The sequence below is a fragment of the Taudactylus pleione genome, unplaced genomic scaffold (genome assembly GCF_031769625.1).
Source record: "Taudactylus pleione unplaced genomic scaffold, aTauple2 ptg000054l, whole genome shotgun sequence".
Lineage (NCBI taxonomy): Eukaryota > Metazoa > Chordata > Amphibia > Anura > Myobatrachidae > Taudactylus > Taudactylus pleione.
This window is the reverse complement of record NW_028284456.1, coordinates 9,272,003-9,291,944: the sequence shown is the minus strand read 5'-3', so window position 1 is coordinate 9,291,944 and position 19,942 is coordinate 9,272,003. Positions and strand designations below refer to the sequence as shown.

General features: G+C 45.1%; 1 protein-coding gene across 3 annotated transcripts in view; it reads left to right on the top strand.

Annotated features, from left to right (window-relative positions):
• Positions 1–19,942, top strand: part of NT5C3A (5'-nucleotidase, cytosolic IIIA) — a 69,141-nt gene that overhangs the window by 653 nt on the left and 48,546 nt on the right. The gene's annotated exons all lie outside the window — the stretch shown is intronic.

Below are 19,942 nucleotides of genomic sequence, written 5' to 3'. Positions count from 1 at the left end.
TTCAAAGAAATTGGCTCCACTATACTTAGGGGTAAATTTACTAAAGTGAGAGTTTTTAGAAGTGAGTTATAGAAGAGATGTTGCCCATAGCAACCAACTAGATTCTACTTAATATTTAACTAGCACCTTCTAGACGATAACTAGAATCTGACTGGTTGCTATGGGCAACATCTCTTCTAAAACTCCCTTCTGAAAACTCTCACTTTAGTAAATTTACCCCTTATTGTGTATTTAAACTAGGGGTGAGCGGGTTCGGATTTCTGAAATCCGAGCCCCCCCGATCCGAGTCCGATCCGAGTCAGGCTCAACTTTTCCCGCCTGACTCGTATCTGAAATCGAGGCAAAACGTCATCATCCCGCCTTCCGAGTCTCGCGGGTTTTGGATTCTATATAAGGTACCCGCATCGGCGCCATTTTCTCACTCGGCTGTGGACAGTGAAGAGGGAGGGTGGGAGTTAGGGCTGTGTAGTGTAGTGTAGTGCTGCTGTTGTCCACTACTTCAAAGTCCATAGGGGCTGGCTGTGTTGTGCTGTGCTGCTGTTGTCCATAGGGGCTGTGTCCACTACTTCAAAGTCCATAGGGGCTGGCTGGACTGTGTTGTGCAGTCAGTTCTCCATAGGGGCTGTGTCCACTCCAAAGTCCTGTGCAGTGTCCCAGTCCTAAAGGGGTGCTGTAGTGTTGTCCAGGGGGTGCTCTGTCCATCAGGGGTGCTCCCCCCAAGTGCTAAAAAAATAATATATTTTCTGTGTTTGTGAATTGTGTGCGCAGTAGCCGCACGTGCATCAACAAAGTAGTGCCAAGCGTGTGCCTGTGTCATAAGTAAAGGGCCGGCTGGCTTGACCGTTAAAGGGTGCTGTAACCCCCGAAAGTACACTCCAGTCCAAACCAAAAAAAAAATTATTTTCTGTGTTTGTGAATTGTGTGCGCAGTAGCCGCACGTGCATCAACAAAGTAGTGCCAAGCGTGCGCCTGTGTCATAAGTAAAGGGCCGGCTGGCTTGACCGTTAAAGGGTGCTGTAACCCCCGAAAGTACACTCCAGTCCAAACCAAAAAAAAAATTATTTTCTGTGTTTGTGACTTGTGTGCACTGTGGCTGCACGTGCATCAACAAAGGAGCAGCGCCAAGCGTGCGCCTGTGTCCCATAAGTAAAGAGCCGGCTGGCTCATTTCTTAAAGGGTGGTGTAACCCACAAAGTGCACTACTCTCCAGCAAAAATAAAAAAATATTTACTGTGTTTGTGTGCGCTTTAGCCGCACGTATATATCAATATAACATAAATGGAGGACCAAACTTTCTCCGATAAAAATAAAATAGGGAAAGATCAAGAACCACTTCCTCCTAGTGCTGTTGCTGGGAGTTGTTCATCATCCCAGAGAGGAAGTAGGAGCATCACTACTTTTACTAAACAATTGACCCTCCAACAGTCCCTAGCGATGAGGATGAAGTACGACAGCAGTCATCCTGAAGCAAAACGTATAACTGAGGCCTTGACTGCTATGTTGGTGTTAGATGTGCGTCCGGTATCCGCCATTAGTGCAGTGGGATTTAGACAATTGATGGAGGTAGTGTGTCCTCGGTTCCAAATCCCGTCTAGATTCCACCTGCATCCTCAAAGCAGCAGCGACAAGCGTGCGTCTGTCTGTTAAAGGGTGGTGTAACTCTCAAAGTGCTCCAAAAAATAAAAAACTATTTTTTTAATGTGTTTGTGACTTGTGTGCGATGTAGCCGCACTTGCATCCTCAAAGCAGCAGCGACAAGCGTGCGTCTGTCTGTTAAAGGGTGGTGACACCCTCAAAGTGTGCTACACAAACCATAAAAATATTCTTCTTTTTTCTGTCTTTGTGAATTGTGTGGGCTGAAGCCGCACCTGCATCCTTAAAGTAGCAGCGACAAGCGTGCGTCTGTCTGTTAAAGGGTGGTGACACCCTCAAAGTGTGCTACACAAACAATTAAAATATTGTTCTTTTTTTTTCTGTCTTTGTGAATTGTGTGGGCTGTAGCCGCACTTGCATCCTCAAAGCAGCAGCGACAAGCGTGCGTCTGTCAAAGGGTGGTGTAACCCTCAAAGTGCGCTCCACAAACAATAAAAATATTCTTTTTTTTTTTCTGTCTTTGTGAATTGTGTGGGCTGTAGCCGCACTTGCATCCTCAAAGCAGCAGCGACAAGTGTGCGTCTGTCTGTTAAAGGATTACATCGGTGACAGCATCCAAGTAGGCATGTCAGACAGTCCGTACCTGTACTGGCAGGAAAAAGAAGCAATTTGGAGGTCCCTGTACAAACTGGCTCTATTTTACCTGAGTTGCCCCCCCCCTCCAGTGTGTACTCCGAAAGAGTGTTTAGTGCAGCCGGGAACCTTGTCAGCGAAAGGCGTAGGAGGTTGCTTCCACAAAATGTGGAGAAGATGATGTTCATAAAATGAATTATCAACTCTTCCAGGGAGACCAGCCTCCAGAACGTACAGAGGGACCTGTGGTTCCAGCAGGGACGAATTAATACTCTGTGAGGATGAGGATGTACACACTGAAGAGGGTGAGGAATCGGTGGATGAGGATGACATCTTGCCTCCGTAGAGCCAGTTTGTGCAGGGACAGATTAATTGCCAGCTTGTTTTGTGGGGGCCCAAACGAACCAATCATTTCAGCCACAGTTGTGTGGCAGACCCTGGCGCTGAAATGATTGGTTTGTTAAAGTGTGCATGTCCTGTTTATACAACATAAGGGTGGGTGGGAGGGCCCAAGGAGAATTCCATCTTGCACCTCTTTTTTTTCTTTGCATTATGTACAGTTTGGGGCCTAGTTTTTCAAACTGTCATCCTGTCTGCCACTGCAGTTTCACGCCTAGATGGGTCACGTGTTTGTGCCGCCCACTCGTGTCGCTTAGCATAGTCATCCAGCTACCTCGGTGCAACCTTTTGGACATAAAAACACTATTGTGAGGTGTGAGGTGTTCAGAATAGACTGGAAATGAGTGGAAATTAAGGTTATTGAGGTTAATAATAGCATAGGAGCTGAAAAACCTACAAATTCTGTGATTTTAGCTGTTTTTATGCTTTTTTTAAAAAAAATACAGATCCAAAACACAAAACCCAGAACCCAAAACACGGAAGGGTGGTTTTGGCAAAACTAATCCAGATCCAAAACACGAAGAAAGATCCAGATCCAAAACCAAAACACAAAAAATTGCCGGTGCACATCCCTAATTTAAACCCAGTACAATTTTTCTTGGGCAATTCTTTAAACACACTCTTCTCTTATGCTGTGCGGAATCCCCCCCCCTATCTTGGCTGCTTCAGTGATATTTTGCAAGCTCAAGTACATTACCACATCACACAGTGGACAGAAATAGTGAAGAGAGATCAAAGGCTAGCTGCAGTATTTTTATTTTCGGTCTTTTAGTTCAGCCTACTCTCCACTTACAGGTGAAAGATAGCCAGGAGCCTATGTAGGTGGACTGAATTAAGGCCCTCATACACTAGTGACACATTTCTGCAATTTCCCGATCCCCAGACGTCAGGGTCGTGGTATCAGTGAAGTCCAACATGTTGGATTTCACTGATTTGCCGATCATGATCAAAATATGATCGTGATCAGCAAAGTGGGGTCATTTAACATATTGAATTTCACAGATTTCCCGAAAGATCGGTGACCATCATTGGCTGCGTGTCAGCATATCTGAACAACGGTTTCCGGGCTGATCTGTGAATCAGCTGCCAGATGTATGAGGCCCTTTAGGTGTAGTCCTAATGAAAAAAATATTATACCCCTTTATGCCCCCAATCATGGTCAGGTCTACATTTTTTATTTTTTACAGGACTTATCTGTACAGATGAGTCACATAATAATCAGGGGGGACTTTAATACTGTGCGCTCTCGAGATTCTTTAACTGCGTTAGCCCACCTTTCTAAGCTGTCCCTTTATGACACCTTAAAAATCATATGTTTAAGGCTAACACTCGCATAGACATTGGTTTGTTCTCACAATCTCTATCTGAAATAGTCACAGGCAGCAGTTGTAACTTATTTCTCTTGGTCAGATCATGCTGGTGTCTTTTCTTCTTCAGGTTCCATAGGGAACCACAGGGATACCATGTGGATAATGTGGTTGGAGTGATCCAGGCACCAAACAGTTAAAGCTTTTAGTTCCCAGGATGCCTCTGGTCCTCCTCCACATATACTCGGCCCCTGGCCAAAGGCATTCAGTTTGTTTGGTGCGACAGGACTCAGATGCACTGTTGTACCGGAACTGCTCAGGCAGTCCTAAGCTTTTATTTCTTCTTCAGGGTCCATAGGGATCCGCAGGGATACCATGGGGATATTATGGTTGGAGAGATCCAGGCATCAAACACTTAAAGCTTCAGCTACCAGGATGCCTCGTGTCCTCCATATATACCCATACGTCTTCAGTTCATTTGGTGTGACAGGATCAAGACGCACCTTTGTAATGGGACTGCTCAGGAAGTCGTAAGCTTTTATTTTATGTTTTATTTTGTTTCAATGTTTTTGGGTTGGCAGTACTGAGCGTCTGAATTAAGACGCATGTACTGTGACTCCATCTACCCCTGCCGAGCCGCAACACCAGTAACTGGATTAATGATTCCAGCAGTTCTCGGCTGAGCTTGCTAGCAGCAATGCTGCGACCCAGACTGCAACCGGATGCATGGAGATGTCAGGTAAGGCGGTTCCTCACTTACAGGGAATCGCGCGTGGCAGTCCTTGCTTCTAGTGACAGAGACTGTTCGCATCCTTACTACACCGTTGGGGCCTTATTATTTGACGCCGGGGATCGGTAGCAGATGCTTTTGCTGCCATAAGGCCAGTGTACCCAGCTGGTTAATGCAGCTTAGGGGAAGTAGGCGCCTCCCAGGCAGCACCTCCCCTGACTTAGACGCAGTCCCTACGAAGGGTTTTGCGCGTTTGGGTTGCTCCGCCTACCCTGCACGTGTATATGAGACGCTCACAGCCCGCTATCAGTGCGCTGCTGTAGCTGTTGGTCTTAGAAGGGTTTGGGGTCAGTCTCCTTATATACCTCTCCCGTGGTTAAGGTGTACAGCGTTCTATATCCTACTATTCCTGGTGTTTGTGTAGTTGATTTAGAGTCCATTGTAATTATATTACATATGCTTTGTATGTGACTGTTTGCTAGCTGCTATTGACACTGTCTTTTATTTCTGTCTGTCAATTATAACTATCACTATTTTCTTCTTCAGGATCCATAGGGTCCACAGGAACTACCTTGGGTTATGTAGTTGGAGATATCCATTGCACCAAACAGCTACAGCTTTAAAGCTCCCAGCATGCACTGGTCCTCCTCCCTATATACCCAGCCACAGGCATTCAGTTTTTTTGTTTGGTGCGCGGCAAGTATCCAGACAAACCTGTTTAACAGCGGGACTGCCTAGTCAGTCCCAGGCTTTTTAGTTTATGATTTACTTTTTTTTTTTAACTTGAGTTTAGCGTTACTAAGTGCCGAATAGGACGCAGGTACTGCGACTCCTTCTTCTACCATGGCGAAACGCCAGTGCCGCAATATGCCCTATGGATTTCGGCGGGCCTCAGCGAGGTCTAGCTAGCGGCGGCACTGGGGTACGGACTATCGGACTATGATAGGATACACGGAAATGGCAGGTATGTGATTCCTTGTGAGGGGAATCGTGCACGACGCAGTCCAGGCCTCCGGTGTAGGAGACACATCGGAGGTGGCTGCAGGTGAAGGCCTCGTGTAATGTGTACTCACTAAGGCAGCTGGGGCCATATCGTCTTTCACCGGGGATGGGTTGTAGACACACTAGAGCGCACTAGTTAGCGTCTACTACTGTGAGGCCAGCGTACCAGTGCCATCAAAATAGCATCTTAGGGGAGATAGGTGCTCCCCGGCTGCTCCTCCCCCAACCCAGACGCAATTTCCGGTTACGGATTTCCGCCTCTGGGTTTCTACTTCTGACCACCTTGTGTGTGAGATGCTCGCAGTTCGCATTTGTGTGTACTGCTGAAAGCTGGTTGTCTCAGAGGTCTTGTCTGTCTCCCTGTATACCTCTCCTCTGGGTCTGGTATATATTGCTCTATATCCTACCAATACCCCTGTTGATTCAGAGTCAAGTTGATTCAGAGTCAATTTGCAGTAGCAGTTGTTTGTATTTATGCATTGTAGGTGACTTGCATGCTAGCTGCTGTATTTATACTGTCTTTTATTTTTCAAACTATCAGTTATATCTTTCACTGTTTCTCCTCATCCCTCTGAAAAGGTGTGTGGGGGTTTTAATTTGTGAAGGGGTCACATTACATTTACACTGTATACCTTATACATGTCACACATTTGCCATGTCTGAAGGTAAAGGTGAGAAGGATAAGCCTCCTGTGCCGAAGTCATGTAGATCCTGTTTGGCAGGCCTGTCTGAACAGGATTTTGCGCATGATAGGTTGTGTAGTGCCTGTTGCAAACAGCCACCTTTTCTATCTTGTACACCTGCGCCAACACAAGAGCCATCCTGGTTGGCTTCCTGGTCTCATGTTTTGTCGCATTTGGTGGACAGGGATGCAGCGTCACGTGCTCCTCCCACGATACTGCCCCTGCTATGGGATACCCACAGCAGTTGCATCCTTCTATGTACATGTCCCCTATGAATCCCTCTTGGTTTGATTCTTCTGCTCACTATAGTCAGAGTATGCTGCCGTCTATAGCCCCTCAGCAGGTGGTGCATAAGAGAGGCTCTCTTCAGACGTCGCCTCAGGATTCTGACTCAACCTCCTCATCACACTCTGATACTCTGAGTTCTGGGTCTTACTCAGTGGAAGATGATCATCAATCCTCTGTGGATGTCTTCTCTCTGGTGAGAGCGGTTAGATCTGTCCTCAGTATAGAGGAAGTTCCGCCGAAATCTAAGACTCCGGTCTTTAGGCGTCCAGAAGGTGGCTAAAGATTATTTCTGAGCAACTGACGAATCTCATGTCTGAAGCATGGTGTATTCCAAATAAGCATTTCCTTACTACAAGGAATTTAACCTCTCGATATCCATTTGCTCTGGGTGAATGAAGCAAATGGGAAGTTTCTCCATCAGTAGATGCTCATGTGACTAGATTGATCAAGATCTCTGTTACCCATTCCTGCAGCATCCTCATTGAAAGAGGTTACAGATAGAAAACTTGATAACTATTTAAAATCAGTGTTTTCATTATCTGGGGCTATTACCAGGCCAGCTATGGCTGTAGCCAAGGCTATGTAAGAATGGACGAAGTCTCTGGAGGATAGCATGCCTAATGCTACCTGAGAAGCTATGGTATATGGGGGAAGCGCTCATTGACGCAGGTATCTTAGCTTCTAGGGTATTTGCAACTTTGGTTGCAGCTCGAAGATCCCTTTTGGCTAAAAACCTGGAAGGCAGATACAGGTTCTAAGAAGGCCCTGGAGTCTTTGCCTTTTGTTGGGAAGGTACTGTTTGGACCAGAGCTGGATGACATAGTGTCTTCTCTGGCAGCATGTAAATCTGCTAGATTGCCATCTACGATTACCCCTAAATATAGGCAGTCGTCAGCTTAGTCCTTTCGCCCAGAGAGTAGGCAAAGGAACAGTTTTTCTCTAGACAGGATAATTCCCACAGGAAACCGCAGACCAAGAAATCCTGGTCAACCAAGCTTCCTGTTCCAAGCCGGACGGTAAGCACACTGCCTGATGGGGCGAGCCTCCCCAAGGGGGGCCTCAGGGTTGGAGGCCGACTTCTACAGTGTTCTCAAGCCTGGCATCAGACCTCGACAGATGCCTGGGTTCAAGAGGTGATCTCCCAAGGTTATGCCATGATGTTCCTAAAGCATCCCCTCAAAGGTTTGTTGGTACAACCCTGCCTTTAGACCCTGTCAGGTCCTCTACTTTCCAGGTGTCTATTGGGGCCCTCCTGAGGTCAGGAGTCATAATCCCTTTTCCTGTGACGCAACAGGGAAGGGGTTATTATTCAAATTTATTTTTGATTCAGAAGCCAAATGGGTCACACCACCCTATCTTGAATCTGAAGTCTCTCAACAGATTCATCCATGTGCCCAAATTCCGTATGGATACCCTACGGTCAATTATGTTGGCAATGGAGCCTAGGGATTTCATGGTCTCCCTGGACATACAGGATGCATATCTGCATGTCCCGATTGCACGATCCCATCAAAGATTCCTGAGATTGGTGGTAGATCAACAACATTAATTTCAGGCTCTACCCTTCTGGCTGGCTACAGCCCCTCGGGTATTTACCAAGATAATGGCATTTATGACGGCTCATCTCCGACGACAAGGGGTCAGGATACTGCCATATTTGGACGACCTCCTGATGTTGATACAATCGCAGGAGTTGTCACAATGTCATTTTCAGATGACCATTGTCTGCTTACAAGAGCACGGCTGGATAATCAATTGGAAAAGTAGTCTTTCTCCAATTCAACAGATGTGCACTTGGGGGCGCTGCTGGATTCTCTGGGCCAGAGAATTCTCCTACCAGAGGACAAGATTACGGCACTACAGTCTTGTGTGCGCAGTCTACTCTGCAAGCAAAGAGTGTCAGTTCACCTGGCAATGTAGGTGCTGGGCTCCATGGTATCTACATTCGATATGGTGGCTTGTGCCTAGCTCCACTTCAAGTCCCTGCAACAATGGATTCTGTCTCATTGGGATGGTCAGTATCATCGGATAAAGCCTCAGATGATCCGCATCTTGCCAGAGGTTCGGCTTTCTCTCGCTTGGTGGCTGGAGACAACTAATTTAGACAAGAGTCGTCCGTTATGGGCCCCAGATTGGGTACTCCTCACCACAGATGCAAGTCTGCGAGGATGGGGAGTGGTGACAGGGTATCACACCTTTCATGGAAGGTGGACAACTCAGGAAAGTCACCTACAGATACATATTTTGGAGCTTCGTGCAGTGCACAGAGCGCTCAGTTTGGTGCAGGACCTTCTTCACTGCAGGCCTGTCCAGATCTAGTCCGACAACGTGACCACAGTGGCCTACATGAACCATCAGGGAGGCACACAAAGTCCGGCAGCCATTGGGGAAGTGGCGATCATTCTGCTGTGGGCAGAATGCCATCTTCCAGCAGTATTCATCCCATTAGTCCTCAACTAGGTAGTGGACTTTCCTAAGTCATCAGGACATACACGCCGGAGAATGGGCTCTTCATCCGGACGTCTTTCAACGCCTGGTGGACAGGTGGGGACTACCAGATGTAGACCTCCATGGCGTCAAGCCACAACCACAAAGTCCCCAGGTACGGGTCCAGAATGAGGGAGCCCTCATCCGCCTTCATGGACGCTTTGGCGGTGAGGTGGGACTTCAGGGTGGCATACCTGTTTCTTCCAATCTCCCTCCTCCCAAGAGTCGTCAGAAAGTTCAAGCAGGAAGGCGGCAGGTTAATACTAATAGCTCCTGCCTGGCCCAGGAGACATTGGTTCACCGATCTGACATGTCACAGTCCACTTCCACTGCCTCAATGACCGGATTTGCTAGTGCAGGGTCCATGCCTACATCCAGATTTACCTTGGCTGGCTTTGACGGTGTGCCTTTTGTGGCTTCCGTCTTAAAGGCCAAAGGTTTCTCTACTTCTGTGATCCAGACGATGAACGATGATGAGAGCAAGGAAGCCTGCTTCAGCCCGCATCTATCACAGGATTTGGCATTCATATTTTCGTAGGTGTTCTCACAGAAAATATGGGAACACCAAGAGTACTTGCTTTTCTGCAGGCTGGATTAGACTTCGGTCTTTGTCTGGCTACCTTGAGAGTTCAGGATTCTGCATTGTCCATTTTGATCCAGCGCAGAATTGCTCCCCTGACATATGTAAGAACATTTTTTACAGGGGATTCTCCGACTGCAACCTCAGTTTGTCCCTCCGGTAGCACCATGGGATTTATCCTTGGTTCTCAGTGCACTGCAAGCTCCCCCTTTTGAACCCTTGGATAAGGTGGACTTAAGATGATTGACAGCAAAGACACTTTTTCTCTTCTCAACTCGCAGAGTTTCTGACTTGGCAGCACTGTCATGTCGCTCTCCATATTTGATTTTTCATCAAAATAGAGCTGTCCTTCGTACTAGGGCGGGTTACCTTCCAAAGGTGGTTTCCAGTTTCCATATGAATGAGGCCGTTGTAGTCCCGGCTTTTTAGTCTTCAAACCTTTCTACCTGTGAAGCTTCCAAGGATGTGGTGCGAGCCCTTCGTAGCTACGTGGATCGTACCAACTCCATCAGGAAATCAGATTTGCTATTTGTGTTATATGAGTTTCACAAACAAGGCTGGTCAGCAAACAAACAGACTGGCTGCATACGACTATTTCTCAGGTCTATACACATTCTACTCGTTCTGTCGGACCATCGTGGGCAGTTACCTCGGCTGAACACCTGTGCAAGGCAGCTGCTTGGTCTTCCATCCATACCTTTATGAAATTCTATGCACTTGATACTTTTGCCTCCCAGGATGCTTCCTTTGGGCAGCGGATTCTCCTTTCTCATCAGCAGCGTCCCTTAAGGGAACTGCTTAGGACGTCCCCAAGGTAGTTCCAGTGGACCCTGGTTTAACATAAAACTCTTTTTCTTCGAGGTCCATAGGGTTCACAAGGCACCCACCCTGACGAACCTGGCCTCAGTTGGGATCTGTTCTTTGCCTTTTTGAATCACTGATTTCCTTTTCGTATTTTGAGTGTTTCATGGGTACATTGTACTTCCTTCTCCACTTTGTCTCTTGTCATTAGGCTTGTTTACAAACTGGCTGGGGACGGGCTATATAGGGAGGAGAACCAGTGCATGCTGGGAGCTTTAAAGCTATAGCTGTTTGGTGCAATGGATCTGAGGTATGTTATATCATAACTCTAATTTTTTTCTCTCCATCCTTTGGGGTGGAGGTTTTTCTTTGAGTACTTTGCATTCATTTGAGATTTTGTGAAGGCTGTCACATAGCATTGCTTTTATTACCTTTATAACCATGTCAAAAGATAAAGGAAAACTGGAGAGGGAGCACTCTGTGCTGGTTTATTGTAAATAGTGTATGGCCTATGTGCCCTCTCAGGACGTAAAGGATGGTTCGTGTTTTGTCTGTTTTAACGAACCACCTCACCAGTCCAGTTTACCTGCTCTGGACAAGAGCCATCTTGGGTAACCTCTTTGTACCAGGTAATTAAACAGTTTGTGGATCGTTTGGCTGCTCCCACAATGCCTCCTTGGATGGGGTGTCCACAGCATGCTATGTTTGCCCCTCCTATGCATGCTTCCTGGAAAAATGTTTATGGCCATTCTAGTTAGAGTATGGCACCATCTAATGTTGAAAGCAGACCGGTAGTTACTAAGGCGCCTAAGCGCAAGTTATCTTTTTATCAGTCTGCTCAACATATGGATTCAGACGCATCATCAGAGGAATCAGATGATGCGCAGGGTTCCTCTCCAGGGTCTAGCTCGGAGGAGGAGGACCATCCGTCCACAGTGGATGTTCCTTCTTTGGTGAGGGCGGTTAAATCAGTCCTAGATATTCAGGATGATGAACCAACTCATAATAAGAAGGCTCCAATGTTTAATCACCACCGGAAAGGTGGTCAAGACAGAGTATCCTGTATCTGAACAGCTCACTGAGCTTATGGATGAGGCATGGGGTAACCCAGATAAACGATTTTATGTGAATAAAAGAATAACATTGTTGTACCCTTTCCCAGCTTCTGTATGTACTAAGCAGGAGGTACATCCTACTGTGGACACTTATGTAATGCATTTAATCAGAAATGCTACATAGCCTATTCCATCAGCATCTTCTCTGAAGGATTCCACAGATAAGAAAATGTAAGCATGTCTTCAGGCAATATTTTCATAATCTGGAGCTGTTACTCGTCCAGCTATGGCTGCAGCCTGGGTAGCCAAAGCTGTTGAAGAATAGCTGGGGGCATTGGAAGACTCTTCTACCAGATGCTACCAGAGAACAAAGGATATATATCTCCCACATACGGGAAGCAGCTTCCTATCTGGGAGGAGTGGCAGTAGACGCTGGAAGTCTTACCTTTCTATGGAAAGGTACTTTTTGGAGCAGAGTTGGATAAAATAATAGCTACTCTGGCGGCTTCAAAAAGGCAGGTCTGCCATCTACGGCGACTAGAAAGTCTAGGCAGGTTTCTTTTTGGTCCTTCCGTCCTTGGGGACGAGCAAGGGAACAGTCTTCCTCTAGGTTAACTATTTTTCGCAAGACAACAAGGCAACAAACTAAGAGGTTTGGCCCGGAAAGACGTCCAGCTTCTTAGCCGGATGACAAATGTTCGGCCTGATGGGGCGGGCCTCCTCCTGGGGGGGATCCCAGGGCTGGAGGACAACTGCTTCAGTTTGCTGATTATTGGCATCAAACAACAGCAGGTGCCTGGTTCTGAGAAGTGGTATCTCAGGTATGCCCACTTTCAGGAGGCATCCTCCCCAGAAGTTCTTTTGCACAGATCCTCCATCAGATGTAGTCAAAGCCTTGACCTTTCAGGAAGCCATTCACTCCCTGCCTACGAAAGCACGGCTGGATAATCAATTGGAAGAAATCATCACTTTCTCCAAACCAGCAGATAGTACATCTGGGAGCGTTGCTGGATTCTAGGGCACAAACAGTGTTTCTGCCAGAGGACAAGATTGTGGCCCTGTCATTGTGAATACGCAAGCTGCTACGCAAACGAAGGGTATCCATTCTGTTAGCAATGCAGATCCTGGGATCAATGGTATCCATCTTCGACTTGGTGGGGCATGCTCATTTCCATTTCAGGCCTCTGTAAAGGTTGATTCTCTCCAAGTGGAATGGACAGTGTCATCTAATAAGGTCTCAGAGGGTCATTCTCACTCCAGAGGTTCGTCACTCTCTCCTGTGGTGGCTGAGAGGATCATCTGTACAAAGGGCACCCATTCTGGATTCCAAATTGGGTGCTTCTCACCCAAGATGCCAGTGCGGATGGGGCAGTGACAGGTTATCACACCTTCAGGGAAGATGGACAAATCGGAAAAGTCATCTGCCAATAAACATTCTGGAACTGCAAGCAGTGTACAGGGCACTTATCATAGCACAGGACCTGCTGCAGGGCAGGCTGGTCCAGATTCAGTCTGACAATGTGACTACAGTGGCCTACCTCAATCATCAGGGAGGCACAAGAAGTTACACAGCCATGAAAGAATGTCATCTTCCAGTCTTGACAGTATTCATATCAGGAGTACTCAATTGAGAAGTGGACTTCCTAAGTCGCCATGACTTACACACCGGAGAGTGGTCTCTCCATTTCTGGAGTGTTTCAGCTCCTGATAAACATATGGGGTCTATATAGTGAAAAAGATTTTTATAACACCGCACAGACTCCACTCGATAACCACCTTGAAAATACAAAATGGATAGATATTCTATCTTAATACTTAATGTATCAAGGAGGTGTGCTACCTACTACCATTGATTATGGATGCAACAAAAGATGAAAAAGGGGTAGTATAAAGGTGCACTGGTCGAGTAATTGGTAATAAATTCCTAAAAATTAACTTTTATTAATTATATTAAAATGTTATATAATCCCTCAGAAGATTAGTGGACGGCGAAGTATTAAAAATAAAGATTAAAGCAAGAATTAAGAATTAAAATGATATGCCAAGGGTCGTGTCACTTGTTTGTGCAGATTCTCCTGTCTACAAGTCAATATTTATGTCTGCAGACAGAGTTTGTGTTGTTCTGAATGTGAGGTCTCTTTTAAATGTACATGTGGCTCAAAAAATAGTAATTAATCAGAGTACATTATATCAGTACACATAAATATGGTATAACAGGCATAGAATGATACTGTAGTGCCATATTTATGTGTACTGATGTACTCTGATTAATTACGTATTAATATACCTAAACAGTCTTATAGCACTAAAACAATTATTGTGCAAATAAAGGTATATGTCATACAAGGAATAATTTATATCTGATCATATTCCTGATGGGAAGGTGACGCTTGTTATAACTTGTCAGACTATTTTTTCTGTTTAATTAATAGCAGGTAACAGACAACAATAATAGATCAGATATATTGCTTATCAACATTCAGAGTGCAGTGGAGATAGACTGATACATTAGTTGCCAATATTGCAGAATCAGATTGCAACATTTTTGGATACATCTAGATAGTAGCTAAGTTGCTATTATCTATCCAGTAGAGATGCGCTAGTAACTGCATATGACATTCACTGGTAGCATAGAGTTATCACTGTGTTTATTGTCAATGAGATATAAATATGTGTCAACGAGGAATTTGTACAGTACAATATTTATTATTTTTTGAGCCACATGTACATTTAAAAGAGACCTCACATTCAGAACAACACAAACACATAAACTCTGTCTGCAGACATAAATATTGACTTGTAGACAGGAGAATCTGCCCAAACAAGTGACACGACCCTTGGCATATCATTTTAATTCTTAATTCTTGCTTTAATCTTTATTTTTAATACTTCGCCGTCCACGAATCTTCTGAGGGATTATATAACATTTTAATATAATTAATGAAAGTAAATTTTTAGGAATTTATTACCAATTACTTGACCAGTGCACCTTTATACTACCCCTTTTTCATCTTTTGTTGCAAACAAATGGGGTCTACCAGAGATAGATCCCATGGCGTCTTCAAGCTAGCGTATCTCTTTCCTCCGATTTCTCTCCTCCCAAGAGTTCTCAGGAAATTAAATTAGGAAGGCGGAACAGTAATACTGGTAGCACTGGTTTGGCCCAGACGTCATTGGTTCACTGACATACAGAATCTATCCGTAGACAGTCTGTATCCTCTTCTATGGCAAGCTCTGCTAATGCACGGTCCCTGCCGGCATCCGGACTTACCTCGTCTGGCTTTGATGGCGTGGCTCTTGAATCTTCCATTCTAAGAGCAAAAGGTTTTTCCAGTTCTGTAATTCAAACGATGCTTAAGGCACGGAAGCCTACCTCTGCCCGCATCTATTACAGAGTTTGGCATTCTTTTGCTCAGTGGTGTTCCCATAGGAAGTATAATCCTAAAGTGTTCAGGATTTCCAGGGTACTGGCTTTTCTTCAGGTGTGGTTAGACAGTGCACTCCGCCACTTTGAGAGTGCAGGTTTCTGCACTGTCAGTCTGGTTCCAGAGGAAGATTCCCTCATTATGAGATGTTAGAATTGGTTTCCAAGGAGTTCTATGAGTTCAGCCTCCTTTTGTTCCACCGGTAGCACCGTGGGATTTGTTTTTGGTTCTTAAGGGTCTGCAAGCTTCCCCATTTTAACCTATAGACTTTGTAGATTTGCAGTGGTTGACAGCGAAGACACTTTCTTTTTCTTCTCACTTTCTCTTCTGCTCGCAGAGTCTCTGATTTGGCAGTGCTTTCTTGTCGCCCCCATTGTTTCAACAGGATAAAGCTGTTCTTCGTACAAAGGAGGGTTACCTTCCTAAGGTAGTGTTCCATTTTCATGTAAATGAAGAAACTGTAGTACCAGCTTTTCAGGCTCCAGACCTTTCTGTAGGTGAAGCCTCCCTAGAGGATGTTCGTCCTCTCTGTATTTATGTGGAGCGTACAAACTCTGTTAGAAAATCAAAGCTCTTTTCGTAGGAATGGGATTGAAATGCCAGTGGTTCAAATCCCGACAGTGGATGCCCGACAGGATCAAGATCCTGACAGGGGCAAGTAAGTACCCACCCTTAGTGGTGCCTAACCCTAACCTACCCCCAGGGGGTGCCTAACCCCCCCCCCTTACCGCTCTCTAAACCTGACCCTCCCGGGGGGGTACCTAACCCTAACCTCTCCCTGGGAGTGCCTAACCCTCCCCCCCCTAGGGGTGCATAACCCTAATCTCCCCCTCTCGCCCCACACATCTAACGCTAAGGGCGCTCTCTGACTTACCTTCGTTCAGGATGGCGTTCCGGCGTTGGGATTATGACCGGCGTCGGTACCTCGACGTCTATCGTAAATCTCTGCCAAGCATTCCGCCGTCAAGATTGTGACCGGCTGCCTTGGGGCTGTCGGTCACATGACTACATCCCCTTTTTGTATTATATGGTTTTCACAAACGAGGATGGCCAGCTAATAAGTAGACTCTGGCGAGATAGCTATGCATGACTATTTGTCAGGTGTACACACAGGTTGATCTACCTGTCCCAAGCATGGTGACAGCACATTCTACTCTGTCTGTATGGCCGTTGTGGTGCCTCTGCTGAACAGTTGTGTAAGGCAGCCACGTGGTCTTCTCTCCACACTTTTCTTAGGTTCTATGCCTTTAATTCTTTTGCCTCTCAGGATGCTTCCTTTTGGCGACGAGTTCTCCTTTCTGTTCAGGAGCGTCCCCCACCCTAGGGGAACTGCTTTAGGCCATCCCCATGGTATCTCTGTGGATCCCTATGGACCCTGAAGAAGAAAATTAAAGTTATGGTAGACTTACTTAGATAACTTCTTTTCTTCGAGGTGCATATGGTCCACAGGGCACCCACACTGATGCACCTGGCTGCATGGGTAATTTTTTCTTTCAGTCACAGATTCCCTTATCTTGTGTAAGAGTGTTTCTGGTGTACGATTGCTCTTCCTTCTCCTCTTTCCTTCTCTTGCCTTTAGGCTTGCTTATTAAACTGATATCCTATGGCTAGTGGCGGGGTATATATGGAGGAGGACCCTGGGCATCCTGGGAGCTGACGCTTTAACTGTTTGGTGCCTGGATCTCTACAACCATATGTCCCATGGTATCCCTGTAGATCCTATGGACCTCGAAGAAAAGGAGTTATCTAGGTAAGTCTACTATGACTCTAATTTTTACCTGCAGTATTGGGATATCTATAGTTTATATTTGTTACTTTTTTCTTGCTCACATAGGTTCCCAATGTAATCACAAACTACACTTTCCTATGTGTTCATAGTGAATTGCTCCTACATAAATACTCCTTACATTACCATGTTTCCACATGAGCTATCCCAGGTAGGAAACTGGGGTGGGGGATCTGCAAAGTGCATTAGGGGCATTACAATTGGATGCTGTCCTTTATTTGTCCCAAGGAAACACAAAAAGTGATCACAAGACCTGCCTTCTTAACATGTCTTTTCGGCCATTTGCTTGCCTGATGGGTAGCTGACTTTGTATATCTAAAAGGTCAAATCTGCTCATTGCAGAACGTAAATGTATTCTCTTTCACTGCCTGCTTGTTGCTGTTACTTGAATAGCCATTGAGTTTTGCTACATACCACACACACCTGCAACTCAAATATTTCTGGTCACCCCCATTGCCTAATCTGGATTGATCACACCCTTCCCACACTCCCCTTTGCATACAGCTCTTGTTAATATGTTTATGTTTAAATAGTACGTTTTTACTTTTTCAACGCTAAAAGGGAAATTCAGTTGTGCTTGGGTGCCCATAGCTCCAGTCTAAAGTGACGGGAGCTATCCAATGGTTTGTGCTTCTGGGCTCAAGTACAGCGGGCACGCATCACTTGTTGCGGATTTCCGTGTAAAGTAGGGCATTTAGGCACTTTGACTGCTGCCCAACAAGTAGTTTGCACACGAAAAGATGCTTTACGCTGCTAATCCCAGTGTATTTGGGTGTGAGAATGAGACACTTACACTCTGCGACACAAACATTCATTAGTTCCGTCACTTTAGATGGAGCTATGTGCACCCATAAACAATTTAATTCCCCCCTAGAAGATGGTATACAATCGGGAAACCGGCTGCCTTAATACCGACAGCCGGCTTCCCGACTGTCATATCCCGGCAAGGGTGAAATGCCGGGCGTCTAGATGTAGACGCCTGACATTTCCCTGACGCCAGGAGACCGGCGCCCGGCATCCCGATCGAAGGGATGCCGGGCACCGCGAGCGGACAGCCAGGGTTTTAGGTTTAGGGCACTCAGGGGGGGGGACTTATGGTTAGGCACCCCCCGGGAGGGTTACGGTTAGGCTAGGGGGAGGGAGGGTTAGGGTTAGGCACCCCCCCTGGGGGACCTAGGTTTAGGCAGTGGGGAAGGGGGGGTTAGGGTTAGATTATACTTACCTTAGCGACTATCATGATTTCCAGCGCTGTCGGACTTCCGCTGCCGGGAACTCTGCATTGGTCGGCCAGGGGCTGCCGGGAATCATACCGATTCCCAGAAGAAGGCTCTCTGTGGTTTTCTCTTTGATCATCAATAATATATATTTTTTCCCAATTATTTTTTTTATTGGTGCAAGACTACATTTTGCATAGTCCATGTGGTCTGTATTGTCACATGTTTGCTATACATACTAATTATGTTAGTTCTATTCATTTATATTTTTCAGCAGGAACCTCTCATTAACTATGACGTAAGGTCCTGGGCCAAAATGTATTTTCCATAAAATACGTTTTATTTCAAAGGCCCTTTTGAGTGCCTTCTTTTCTAAATACTATATATGTGTATAAATAATATATATAAGTATATATAATATATATAGAATTTTTTTCTATAGCTCCACCCCCAGTAACTCCACCCACAGTTCCTGAACTTATTTTTCCAGGAAAATTGCCCTGGTTATATCATTATCACATTAGAAATATATCCCCGCAGTAGTGTTATACAGGTTGAGTTTCCCATATCCAAATATTCCGAAATAAGGATTTTTTTTGCCATGACTGAAATAATGAAACCTTTGATTTTTGATGGTTCAATGTACACAAACTTTGTCTAAGGCACAAATTATTAAAAATATTGTATAAAATTACCTTCAGGCTGTGTGTATAAGGTGTATATAAAACATAAATGAATTTCATTTCTGTATACAAACTTTGTTTGAACCACAAAATTATTGAATATATTGTATAAAACTACCTGCAGGCTGTGTGTATAAGGTGTATATAACACATAAATGCATTCTGTGTGTATATTTGGGTCCTATTCCCAATATATTTAATTATGGTATGCAATTATTCCAAAATACGGAATATTCCGTTATCCAAAATACCCCTGGTCCCAAGCATTTTGGATATGGGAGACTCAACCTATATATATATACAGTCAGGTGCATAAATATTGGGACATTGACAGAATTTTCATATTTTGGCCTCTATTCACCACGCCAATGGCTTTGAAATGAAACAAACAAGATGTGCTTTAACTGCAGACTGTCAGATTTAATTTGAGGGTAATTACATCCAAATCAGGTGAACGTTGTAGGAATTACAACGGTTTCTATATGTGTCTCCCACTTTTTAAGGGGCCAAAAGTAATGGGACAAACTAAACAATCCTAAATCTAACTTTCACTTTTGAATACTTTGTTGCAAATCCTTTGCAGGCAATTACAGCCTGAAATCTGGAACGCATAGACATCACCAGACACTGGGTTTCATCCCTGGTGATGCTCTGCCAGGCCTCTACTGCAAATGTCTTCAGTTCCTGCTTGTTCTTGGGGCATTTTCCCTTCAGTTTTGTCTTCATCAAGTGAAATGCATGCTCAATCGGATTCAGGTCAGGGGATTGACTTGGCCATTGCATAACATTCCACTTTTTAGCCTTAAAAAACTCTTTGGTTGCTTTTGCAGTATGCTTCTGGTCATTGTCCATCTGCACTGTGAAGCGCCATCCAATGAGTTCTGAAGCATTTGACTGAATATGAGCATATAATATTGCACGAAACACTTCAGAATTCATTCTGCTGCTTTTGTCAGCAGTCACATCATCAATAAATACAAGGGAACCAGTTCCATTGGCAGCCATACATGCCCACGCCATGACACTACCACCACCATGCTTCACTGATGAGGTGGTATGTTTTGGATCATGAGCAGTTCCTTTCCTTCTCCATACTCTTCTCTTCCCATCACTCTGGTACAAGTTGATCTTTGTCTCATCTGTCCATAGGATGTTGTTCCAGAACTGTAATGGCTTTTTTAGATGTTGTTTGGCAAACTCTAATCTGGTCTTCCTGTTTTTGTGGCTCACCAATGGTTTGCATCTTGTGGTGAACCTCTATATTCACTCTTGTGAA